The 13,122-nt window shown below is 48.7% G+C and overlaps 1 protein-coding gene across 7 annotated transcripts in view; it reads right to left on the bottom strand.

The window, feature by feature from the left end:
* LOC122378622 (sodium/calcium exchanger 3-like) overlaps window positions 1-12,830 on the bottom strand; it is a 34,031-nt gene extending 21,201 nt beyond the window's left edge. For 4 of the 7 annotated variants that reach the window (XM_043359870.1, XM_043359871.1, XM_043359875.1 and 1 more), the window contains exon 1: window positions 12,597-12,792. The gene's annotated coding sequence lies outside the window, so the exon portion shown is untranslated. Of the gene's footprint in view, window positions 1-249; window positions 279-12,596 lie in introns of those variants that run through there. The other 3 variants (XM_043359872.1, XM_043359874.1, XM_043359873.1) reach the window with 3 other exon arrangements.
* Window positions 12,831-13,122: the final 292 nt, after the last annotated feature.

Below are 13,122 nucleotides of genomic sequence, written 5' to 3'. Positions count from 1 at the left end.
ACAGAATCTTCTGTAGGCAGTCGAAGGTCGAATTTCAGAATCAGATATCTGAGGTCCAGTGACATAAGTGAGGCTGGGAGTATAACAAAACTGTGCCGATATGTAAAATACAAACAAATAAAGCAACAACCATGCATACATAGATGATAAAAAATTGTGGTTGATAGGTAATAGTGCACATGGAGGAAAGTGAGGAGTTTGACATAATATATCATGACTTAATAAAAAAACGGAAAACAGTTGTTTTACATTCGGCGAATGAATTCAGCTTCATGGATGCGAGCGATGCGAGCATGTCCTACGAAATGTCAATGCCCTACGTGTTTTACTCCCCGGCAACGTTTTGTGTGTACATAGTATTTAATGAGGTCATGCTCCATATCACCTACGTGAGGTTAGTGCCCTTCATAGCGCACTTGTTTTTTAAGCCCTTTAACTCAGTCTTTCTTTATAAGGTGTTCAACGATTGCCACAATGCGTGAAGATGTCAGATTGCTCAGGCGCGTGAGCGACAAGCGTGCATGTTCCATGAATGATGACATTTAGCTTCTCATGTATGCCTACTCTTTATTCAATACCTAAGAGAACGGAAGTCTCACAACTGCTACGAGCTTCAGCGTAGAGCTATTTGGTGCAGCAGGTGATGGTGGTAGACTTTTTCTCGACCAATAAAAAGCTGTTGTTTGTCTCGTGGCACATCACAACTGTGACTCATTAGCTATCAGCATCGTAATGCGAAACGATAAAAAAAAACATACCTACGGCTTACGGGCATTATGGACCGTTCTGTGATTTGCCAAGCAATGTGCTAATGACCAATGCGGCTGGCTTGCTATTTGTTGATTAGATAACGCACTGCCTTGCTTTACTTCATCTAAGGCCCCTTGTAGCATGATCTTTTATGGGTTTGCGCTAAATTCAAAACGTCATCGTTTTGAAGATGTCCGCTGCAATAAAATAAGGATGCATCACCCACCTTGCGGGACTCTACCGTTTCCGTCCTGTGTCGCGCTGCGCCCCGCCATGGACCGCCTCTCGGACGGATGCTCGGCTATAAACAGTGATGATGCCCCACCGGTGTTTCTCCAGCCGCCAAAACATTTACAGTGATCGCACGACAGTAGAGCGTCTCTCGCTGGCGAGAGAGGAATCTGAAGGGCCGCGGTCCAATACACAGCACCCGAGAGGAACGTTTTAGGGCTAGCGGTCCTGTACCGGACCTGAGAAGGGAGACCGAACGGCGCCGGTCCAATACACAGGGAGGGGGTCTAAGGGGCGGCGGTCCAATGCACAGCACCTGAGAAGGGAACCAGAGGGGACGGTGGTTCTACATGTATGTACATACCGGACCTGAGAGGAGAATATGGAGGGCGGAAAGGGAATGGTCCTACATAGTATATACCAGATAATATTGTCGTACATATTCCTTTACACCAGAAAGGGAAAAGGAGTCTAACAGACCTCTAGCGAGTGGCGATTGAGACTCAGACAGGGGAAGACGGTCATAGACAGATACCGGGCCTTAGACGGGAGGCACGGTTTTGATGTCGCATTGAGTATAGGTATGTGCGGGCATGCGATAACCGTAATCGTAATGCCAGTGGCTGGACTATATTCCTCATCAAGCTTGCGGTCGGAGTTCCTTCGGCAGTTCACTCTTCCGTTCAATATTTTGCGTCTTTGAATGAAAGAGCTGTATATACAGAAATAACGCACTGCTCTCAGCAGGGCACTTCGGCCGCAAGCTTGATATGGAATAGAGTAAAGCTACGCTTGGTGAAGCTTCTGAAATCTGGTGGTGTCGTCGCTAGGTGAAAGGATTCTGTTTGTTCAAAACAACAAAGGTGTTTTCTGTTTCGTTTTGTGTCAGTTAGGGGCTGCTGTTTGACATAACACGCGTGAGAAATTCGTTGAAATTCGGTATGAAAACAGGGCGACTGTCAAACCTTCCGAAACATCCATCTCAAATATCACACTGGTGCTGGCCTACTCATTGAAATAGTGTGTCTTCTGTCCATGCATTTGTATGAAGGGATCAAAACGTTTAGATATGCTAGCGATTGGGAGAGATCAGGCTGATGAGCCTCATGCCGGTAGGGCAGTTGGCTCCAGTGGTGAAAATTTATCTACATTGTGATGTCAGCGATAAGCATGAGGACATGTCAAATGTTGGCACCGTGTTCACCTGTTGGTTTTCCGTGCCAAGCGGTCCAATATTGACCCAGCAGGCCAGAGTCGGCGGCGGGATCTCCGAGCCTCATCTGTCTGTCCCCATCGGCCGTGGTGCCTGCCGGCTGCCGCTGCCGGTACGGGAGGCCGACCGACGAGGTGGGAGGGTACCCAGACCTCGCTGCACCGAAAACAGATGCGTTTCCCCTGCTGGTCGGCAGGCTGGGGTGGGACAGAACCCCGGCCCCGCTGTAAACGGGTGTCCTAGCCCCACCGTTCGGCCACCTGAGTGACGTCACAGCTCACGTCTCGTTGAAATTTAAGACAATAGCGGCACTTCGACGACGGTCTCGGCGCGGCAGCGGCGCCCGGCGCACGGCGCGCCACCTGGAGCCAATCCAAGCGCGGCTATTTCGGTCGGCCGACGCGCCACTAGCGCCGCCCAGCGGCGGCCGCGCCAGTCACCCGGCCGTCCGGCGGCGGCGGCGGTGCCAAACCAAGCAGCCGGCGCCGGCACCGACGGCCGGCCCTCGGCCAGTGCGCCTGGCCTTGGAGCGCGACCGCGACTCACCGGGGAGGCGACCGCGCGTCTGCCGCCGTCACCGATCGCACCGCCAACCGGCCGGCCCTCTCCGACCACTGAGACCCACTGCAGAAGAGCAGGGACGGGGAGACGAGAATCGATGGACAAAACGCATGAGAAGGAATGAAAAGGCGATCAACTTCATGTTACTTTCTTACCCGCTGTGTTAGTGAATTCGTGAGGATGTCTGACCTCTGAGTAGACCGACAGTTGGTGGGAGCGCGGCGCGATCCCTGACGCCCCTGACCATGATCCTGACCATGCTCTGATTGGGATTGACTCTGGTGTGCCTCTGGTCACTGGTCCGGGTCAGTACCAGGTCACTTTACTGACAAAAAAAAAATGTATGATAGGCGAGCCGTTCCGCTATACACGGATTTATTTGTGGACATGTCAAAAAACCTACAACACACGAGATTTTAACCCGCGCACCGACGGGGGGGGGCGGATATCCGCCCCCCCCCTGAGGTTTTTCGCGGATAGCGGGAAAACCGCGGCGCGTAGCGCCGCGAAATTTGGTATGACTATTCTCTCATCAATTTTACACATGGTGTGCAAGTTTGAACCTCCTAACTTTTAAGGTCAGGTCACCAGGTCACTTTGAATGACCCAACCTCAAGTCACTTTTTTGCAACTTTGTCACCGTGCCAGAGCTACAGTAGATGTCGGAGGCCTTTGAAAGTCGCAGGATGTTATTAGGTCATTAGTAGCTACAATTTGTATATCTCGGAATTTTGATGTCGGTGACCTAAGGTCAGGTCAATTTCACGACCTCCCCATTATAAGTCAATGGGGGAAAAATCAACTCCCTGTTTTTACCACTAAAACGGGTCGGAATGGCCCCATATACCATACATGACTTCACATACGATCAACCTTCACTACCTTGAGGTCTGTTTTGCTGTTGGGCAGCTGTAAGGTCATGTGACGTCATCAAAGGTCACCAAAGGTTTTTTGCCAATAACTCCTTACAGGAACAAGATACAGCCGCGCGGATGGTCTCATTGTGTTCAGCTCGTCAAGACGCATCGAATGATATACATGATGACCTCGAGGTCACGTGACCTGAGGTCAACCTTTGACCTTGACCTTTCGAGGTCAACATATATATCATTCGATGCGGATTGACGAGAGGATCACGATGATGCCCTTAGTTTGTTCCTATCTTGACTACTTCGAAAGTTATTCGAGAAAAACCCTCTCCATATCTAGCGCCGCCATTTTGACTTTTTCGACCCCTGTGACGTCATCTTTGACCTGACCTGAAAATGACCTTTGTAAAAATTGTAGACCTTGTCCGTGCGTATCCGATGCCGTTTACCGCTTGTCGCTATCTTGCTTCGTTCTCGAGATCTCAGGGGGGGGCGGTCATCCGCCCCCCCCCCGTCGGTACTAAGTTGGCGCAGACCCCCGTCGGTGCGCGGGTTAATGGCAGTCAGTTGCGTAATATCCTCCAAAACTAAGTTCTTACCTTTGAAGTTAAACAGCGTGATCAAAGGGTTATGTTTGCCTCAAATTCGCCAACGTTTAATTTTTGTACGCGCATGGAGTTAGTAACTATGGTATTGAATGTTCAACGACCCAAGTCAATTTGGAGCATAAGTCTCGATCTGAAATACTGATCCGGGAATCGGGATAAGACCAGATATATACAGCGGCCAACGATCTACTACTTTTTGGAATTTAACTTAAAAATCACTTCTTTCAAAACGCTTTACCAAAAGCTAAAAACTTCCGTTCCTCTAAATTCTACACGGAATGCCGAGGATATACTCTATCTCTCTCACCGTGCGCTGCCAAACTGACGGTAAGACCAGCACAGCGCCCGAGCGCTGTTCAGTCTCCGTGTTCTGGAGCACCACACAGAGCAGCCCTGTCTTCTGGCTTTCTGCGCTCTCTTTGTGAACACTAATGACGTGTGTGGAATGTAAGATGTAGAGATTATCTTCCCGGATCTCTGTAACCACTTATAGATTAATGACGGCAAAAGCGAGCTGAAAACTGCTCTCGGTGTCTATGTTAGTGAACGAGTGCTACCGCTCCATTCATATGGGAGAGTATATGTTATTCTGGTGCATGCTTCATTAATTAAGCGTTACGCGACTGTGAGTTTCCCGTTTACAAACGATTTACAATATGAGATCAGAACGAGCTTCTGTAACTTCTCATCATATAACGGCGAGATTACATACGGCTGACCCACAAATCTATGAGCCACTACTGGAAAAGATGTGAATCGTGGGCAACGTGAACAACTGGCAATTGTCCAATGTCCAGACTCTCATCGTATGCGTCAGCTGGAGGTGAAGGGGTGCTGACGACCGCTTTTCATAGAATACTTGTGAAGATGGAACATGTGACTATGACTGCGGACAATCAACACAGTCTCATTTCATGTGGTCAAGTGGGCATTCGCTGACCACATGTTTCATGGATCGAGATAGTGCGCTCGTTGGCGGATCGATATTTAAACGGTGTGTGATTCATTCCAAATACGCAAACCTCATTAAAAGATAGGCAGTTAGGCTGCATTTGAGTCATGCGAAGCGTGCCCTAGGAACTTTGTGTCCACATGATTATAACTTATCATCTATTAAATACGCAAAGCAGTCCATTATTGATTCGTATATACATACATACACGCATGGTTTCTCTATGCATCATGCTGCAAACGCTAATGCACTTATGCTAGTCCTTTCGAACCTCACACAGTTGACGATCTGGATCCCAATGAGCACACACAGCCCTTCAGCCCTGGCTGTTACACAACGAGATGGTTGAGTGTTATAAGCGATTACGCGCGAGGGAGAGATTGTGCTGAACTATGGGAACTAGCTAGCATTCTGAGCCACGTATTATTTTGATCTACGTGTTAGTAATTCAGCTTTTACCGCCTTTGGTGCCAGCTGGCATACCGGCGGAGACATGTGTTGGTGTGGTTCATTGTTTTCTGGTATGATGCCAGCCAGAGGTCTCTGGGCGGAGGTGCATTGTCTGTTCTCTGGCTCCAGCAATTATGAGAACCATGGGCAGCATAGACGTGGAGTATGGCTGCACTGGTGCTTTAACGCAACCGTTTCACTGGTGAAAACACGCAACCGTTGTGACGGAAACAGTCAGCTCACTGCAAAATGCACGTTTGTTATACGTTCCTGGAATTTAGTTTTACTCATAACTCATTAAATCTGGGCATCCATAGTCGCAACAAGCTTAGTCACCCAGAGGTGGTTCAGTTCGTCCATGCGCTGCCCTGCTTCGAATGACAACGCTGAAACTATAAATTTGTGATGAAAATATTTTATTCGAACACTATATGAATAATTTTCATTGATTTTCATTTAGAATAATTATACATAGCAGTGCTGCTCTACCAAGATTTTCAGGTAATCGTTAAATAATAAATTAATACAAAATTACACTGCTGATGAACTGGATTTAAGCAAATTATCATAATCCAGCGTAATCCGACAGCCACAGCGGGTCATTAGGTAGCTATTTATGCATGTGACATAAGGCTCGCTAAGTGGCACTGAGCCGGGGGATGGCCCGCCCCCTACCATCCCGAACTCCAATCCGCTGTAACAGAGATTGTGTGCTCGTTCGGCGTGCTATTCCGCTGATAGGACGAGCGCTGATTGTCGGCTTAAGGGATTGGCCGTGACGGCTTTTGTGGGGGTCGGCTGACGCTTATATCGACCCTGAATACTAGCCCTTCCGGTGCGCCTCGCGTTTGCTGATTATGAATTAAGAAAGCAGGATGCAGTGACCGACTAAAAATCTACAATTGTAAAAAGAACGTGAGTGTTCAAAATGCCTTTTGACAGAATTAGGAGATCAATCGGCATATTTTCACACCAGATTGAGTCCATCATATATCGACACCTTTTTTTAACCCGCGCCCCGCTGGGGGGGGGGGGGGGGGCAGAATCTGCCCCCCCTCCCGTTTTTCGCCAATAACTTCTAAACGCGTTACGCCAGCGACGTCAAACTTTCAGTACCTTATCATACATCAATTTGACACGTTCCCTGCAAATTTGAGCGAAATCCGTCGGAAAATTTTTGAGAAATTGACGTTTTAGTGACGTCATGTTCGCCATTTTCGCTTAAAAAACGGCAAAATTTCAAACGCCGCTAACTTCTTCATTTTTAAAGGAATCAAGACGTAACAAAAAAGGTTATACGTAATTCTACTTTGTCTATCAAATGGCTATCTCGGTTTTTTGAAAATTTTGGATTTTGGCCAAAATTTTTCCAAATAACTGACTTTTTTGGGAAAATATTTATAAAATCCAAAACTTTGGGTTTATCGAAAAAACCGGAATATATGTCAAAGAAGTGGTCTATGTGCACCTACATGCCAATTTTTAGAAGAATCGGTTCAAAAATGTGGGAGTTATTCAAAATTTTATGACGTCACGACACACAAATTTTTTGAAAAATGATTTTTTTGGAAGTTCTAGACCTCGTACGGAAATAAAAATAGCACCATTCGATTCGCCGTGAAAAACTGCATCGGATAGACACCTTTTTAGGCCTTAACAACCAACTTCAAAATTTGACCTCACTTGACCTGACCTTGACCTGACCTCGACCTGAAATTCATCCAGAGGTGGTCCATATCACTTATTGAGTGTGCCTATTGAATTCCATGAGTAAAATGACCCATAAAACATATGTCGCACATGCCCTTTTCTATATTTTGTTTTTGGTGACCTGACCTGACCTGACCTGACCTTGACCTTGACCTTTGAATGACATTGTGTGCAACGAATATTGTCTTGGTAGACTAAGAACACGTTTTGGGCAATCAGTCTCCGTCCATTCTTCGGCAACTACGGTGCAAGGCCGATACTGTAGAAACTTGCATTTTGTACCCTTGACCTGACCTTGACCTGACCTCTGACCTACTTAAGCAAAAAAATTTGCGCTCTTAAGATCCGCCTTGTTGAGAGCTTTCGATTGCCGTTTTCCCCGTCTTTCTACGACCATCGGTTCGGAAGTTAGACAGGGGGGGGCAGAATCTGCCCCCCCCCCCCCCCAGCAGGGCGCGTATGGCTGAATAGCCCAGCGGGGCGCGGGTTAAACCCCACATTTGTTCTCCGTGAAGTTCAGACAAGTTGTTTAGAAACCTTCAAAAAAGGTACAGTCACTTGATTTTTCTCAAGTTTGTCTGTCTTGGCAGATCAAGCAATGCCAGAGCAAGCTTACGAACACACAAATTTGATCAGGATCGGACGATTGGACACTTCTTAAAAGAGATCTTTCGTGCTTCCCGGAAATTCACCGGAGAACAGATGTGGGGTTTAAAAAAAGGTGTCGATATGTATGTGCAGGAAAACTATATATGCCATGCAGTTGGAGCAATTATACCAAGAGCGTGGGCGGATGTAAAGTCAGACCGCAGGATGTAATTAAGTGTGTTAAGCCTTGCGATCGTTTTGTTTATCCGATAGGAGCCCAGTTCTACACTGAAGATCGAATACAGCCATTAAACGCTCGATTCAGGCAATAAACTGGCGTTAACGACCGGTTCTCGCCACCCACGTGAACGAATGTTTGGGCAGAAAGGCTCCCAGTGGGACTTCAGCGAGGCTTTGGGTGTGGGTGAGAGATTTTTATGAGAGATGATGCGACACAAATACACCTATGATTTTTTATCAATATTTTAGGTAGCAGGCGGGAATCGTGTGGTAATCAACTCCACATCTTTCTATAGGTTGGATAGGTTAGTGGGAATTATGTTCACCGTTATATTCACAAGAAGATCTCATGTAATTTTTCTCGTGTACCAGACTCCTTTCATAAAATAAAACAATGGAACGAACTAAAATCATCACGGCTATGTATTTCACACGAATTCATCGAAACATAGTGGAAACTTCGATGCAACTTCTGATAAGATTTCGGTTGTTCACTGTTACATGTACCCCTACGTTCTGTTATGGATGTGTTCTATCCCGCAACCTTGCTAGTTGCTTGACTGCCACCACTAATTGTTGGTGATGTTTTGCCAACAGTTTCCGCGGAACCGAAATATTTACCAAACATATTTACAACATTTGGTGTCAGTTTATTACCTTTATAAACCAACGTAAACAGACGGCTCGTTAACAAGCTGCTTATTAAAAATGACGTCGTCAGTCAAAACAACGAGATGAGGCGACGCAAACGCACAAGAACATATAGGAACATCATCATGCGAATAGGTTGGATGTTTTCGCTTGCCTTCAGTTTCAACTTCTTGCTTCTTTTTACGGTTTTAAAGGGACTATCCCACCTTTAACATGGGGTTTGAGTTGAGATAGCCAAGTTTGCGGCGAGGTTCAGAAACCACTATCTATCTAGGTTGCAACCCCCGCGGCCTCTTGGTGTTGAAGAAATTCGTTCCCTTCATTTGAAAATGGGCCTTGTACAAGGCCCTATCTTCAACATGGAGCGACCGTTAGTGTGACGTCACCTCGTTTAGTCATTCTGATTTAAATGGGCTTGTTCGTTGAAAAATCGCTTAAAACTTGGTCTGAACTTTGTTGTGGTGCCTACAGAGTAAAAAGAATCAGCTTTATTACAGTAATGTGGCCTGGGGAAGGAGGTAATTTTGGGCTGTGACGTCACATATTTGAAAGTTTGTGTTTGGAATATGGGAAGCCTAAGATGTTTAATGAAAAATAAATGCCAGAACCGTGTTCCTGGTCATCCAATCTATAAAGTCGGACACAATTTAACTGGTTTTAACAACATTTTAGAAGGTGGGATAGTCCCTTTAAGTGTAAATACCACGCTTTCTTCACCGATCTATTAAGTGGCATTGTGACGATGTGTCAATCGGCAGTGCTGAGTGAGGACCGTCCCCGGGCTGTCACCAGGGAAGAGGACGCGTCGGTAACGACTTACGGCCTTGCTGAACGGCCAGTGACACCTCGCACCATCCATCTCGGCACGGCACGGCGCTGGGAGGCGGGCCACTGGGAGGTCCCACCGACCCACGGTGGGCCAGAGAGGGGCCAGTGAGCTCTACCCCACCGATCTATTCTGCACGGCAGGGCGGTGACGAAGTACGAACCACTGGATTCTGGTCAGCTTCCCTCTAAGCTAGGTCGGAGACGGGGGCGCTGAGCTCTGAGCTCTCTCCCACCGACCTCACGACGATGGGAAGCGTGGAGCATTGAGCTTGGAGCTCGACCCATGCAGCAGCACGGAGAGGCAAGCCACTGAGCTCTATCTCCGACCCATGGCAGACGGAGACGGCCACTGAGCTATGCTCACCGGCAGGACGGAGACCGCGCCTCTGTCCCACCCCCACCCCCACACGGCAAGACGGAGGCCGAGCCGCTGACTCACGGTAGGACGAAGACGGGCCACCGATCTTGGCCTGGCCGACCACAACTTCGATCAACGACAACGATAACATTTACCGCAAGGGACTGAGGTGGCCTTTCACACATTATTTGTTATTCTAGCGTGATTGTTGAAGCATAGAGGATGAAAGAACTGTTGCCATGCTGATTATTTTATGTTTCTTTTCAATTTATTAGCAGATCGATCAAACGAATGACCTACTGTTGAGGCTCGATTCTTGTTGCGGTAGTTCAACACCTTCAGCAGTTCATTACTGAGTAGAAAGATCATTGTCTTTGCAGAATGTTTGAAGGTGGTACTCCAGAAAGTGTTAAAACTTTCAGCAGGATTTGTTCCTGGACACCGAGTAGAAGTTTCATGTCATCCTGATTTAGTAAACGCGGTAGTCGTTACCGCAGACAGCTGAAGATGTTAGGAATGTTTTTACAGGCTTGCCATTATCATTACCATACAATGGCATTGAAATCGTGCCTGTCACACGCAAGTGAGTTCATTTCGTGGTCGATATTTGTTACTTTAAAAAAATCAATTTGTCGTGATTTGCTGGAGTCGCCATCCACACTTTGAACTGAGGCACCTAAACATCGAAACAGACAAACAAACCGCGGCAATTTTCCAAAGTAACCAATCATAACTGCGACCTTCAATGGAAATTTCGGCGAACCGAAGCAGCACGATAAGTCCACCAAGCGATGAGCACCAGGTCCGCTGCCCCGTCGTCCCCTGGGGCGCTGACTGGTGGAACGGGAGCCCCGCGGGGCGGCGCGCGGCGACCACTCCCAGCCGCTGCAGAGGTAAACGACAGCACTAGTGAGGGCATCCGACTGCGGCGGCGCAAACACCTCTCAGCGACCATAAACACAGCTGCCGCCCTGATATGACGTCGAAAAGGATGTTGTGAGGGCACTCCTACACGACATGGTGCCATTCCGTCTCCGTGTGCCAATCTCGATAAATGTAACTGTGTGACTTTCCCAGCATATGCAATATGCATGCATGTACTTACCTATGGCTATGTGTGTGTCTATCATTTATCATTTCTACGATGTAGCATGTGTAACATGTTCACAGCCTGCCGTGATGGTATTGTTATTGGCGATGCTTATGAAGACGTCAGAACACTGAATACAAATTGGGCTTAATGTAAAAGGAACTGCTAGCAGCTCACCGTCGCGTTGTAAGTACAACCACCTATCCTTTATTTCATTTCACGTAGTCGCATGTTGGCATAATGCGGAATAAATTATTGAGAGAGGTGCAAAATCGTAGAGGAGGTGCCGTGATGAGACGAGTCGAAAAATCCCAAAGACTGCTAATATAGATTTTTGGCTTGATGAACTGAAGGGAAGCTCTGGCATGTCATTTCTTTTCTTATCCGCCATTGCATCAGCATTTTTGACTGACGTGTTTGTGAATGTCATACGGCTAAGGGAAATGTCAAGGCCATCATTTGCGTTATTATATCACTTAACTTTAATTAGCCATGCAGTAGGTATGTACATAGACAGATTGTGAATAAGACCAAGAAATTGATGGGTACCTTCAGATTCACAATCATGCACCATTAAAGGCACATCAAACTTAATTCCGTCATTAGCAATTAAAGTCCGCACCTCTGTGTTAATGAATTTATAGTAACGTTCAAATAATTTTACTTCTGCAGTAAATCTGCTTTCATTCTGCCAGTCATGCACACTCATCCAGCTTTGCATTCAATTACAAATTATCTAATTATCAAGCATTGGGATCACTATTTATTTCGCCTTGTGTCCAATTTCGTACATCAGCTGATCTGCCTCAAATCCATCCGTCGACATGTCAGATTAATTAGATTCCTCCCGTCGCCAATTATAGTGATACGTCTCTATTTTTATCTGTTGGCATTGCCCGCCGTGGGCCATCTGTTATGCAGCCGATGTGTGTCAGTCGCTGTTTGCTGATGTTTTTGTTGATGTTGTTGCTCCGGCCGCTGCCTGGAATGGTGATAAGCGCGGCGCTGGAAACACTCTGGTGAGTCTCACGACGCATTAGCATACACGGTAGCGGGGAGCATCTGTGCACGGCCCGGTAAGCACGTCGTGGTCCTCTGACCTTTCTCCGCGCCGGCTGGGGCGGGTGCTCGGAGCACCAGGGCGGCGGGGGCCGCAGCAGACGGCCAGCGTGTTCTGTGCTCTGTTACAGCGGCGCTGATGGAGTCGTGTGCTCGCCTTGAGGCAGTCCCGCCCCGTCCGAGAAGCGATCGATGGTCCCAGAGCACCTGTGGCTGTGTCAGGGAGAAGCACTATCTGCTACCGCTACCACGTCCGGTCTGTGACAGATCACCGCCCCACACACAAACTACAGGGAACGGTGAGCGGAGGGGAGATACTACTCCACAGCTATTGGTCGTGCTATGAGGGTCAGCTGACTTCGCCGAGGGACTGCGGCCCGTCCCGACTGACGCAGCTGTTGCTGTGCTCGGGGGGCTGTCAGGTGACGCGGTACTCACCTGAGACCCGGCCTGTGCTCTGCCTGGCTGTCTGGAGTGCTGGCGAGTCCGGTGGCGGCGCCGGCGGCCACTCTGCGTCCGCTCCGAGCCCGACGGCCACTCGTCCGACCGTGCGTCCGACCGCGCGGCTCCGGGAGCGTCCCACCGCGTGCCGCCACTGCCACCAACACTGGCACACACCAGCGGCGGCGGCGCTGCTGCCGGCGGGCAGAGAGCGCGGGCCGCCGGCCAACTGGGATCGGCAAGGTGCCACCGGCCGGCCGGCGTCGGCCAGGGATAGCCGGCCGCCGACCGTCGCGTCGGTCTCGGCGCGCGGCACGGCGCCGGTCTCGGCGCGCGGCACGGCGCCGCCCCCGGCCCGGCCCGGCCCGTCCGTCCGGCCGGCCGCCCAACTGCACGATGAATGGCCCAAAGGTCAGCGCCGGATGCTGGAATTCGCGGGGACGGGACGCTGGCTGTCTGACCTGCTCCACGGGCCTGGTGGGACCTCATTAAAATGTTTCTGGTGATTTGGCTGTTTGGTGAA

The sequence above is a fragment of the Amphibalanus amphitrite genome, unplaced genomic scaffold, assembly GCF_019059575.1.
Source record: "Amphibalanus amphitrite isolate SeventyFive unplaced genomic scaffold, NRLGWU_Aamphi_draft 000062F_arrow, whole genome shotgun sequence".
NCBI classification, from domain to species: Eukaryota; Metazoa; Arthropoda; class Thecostraca; order Balanomorpha; family Balanidae; genus Amphibalanus; species Amphibalanus amphitrite.
Note: the sequence above shows the minus strand (reverse complement) of the source record. Positions and strands in the feature narration are given on the sequence as shown.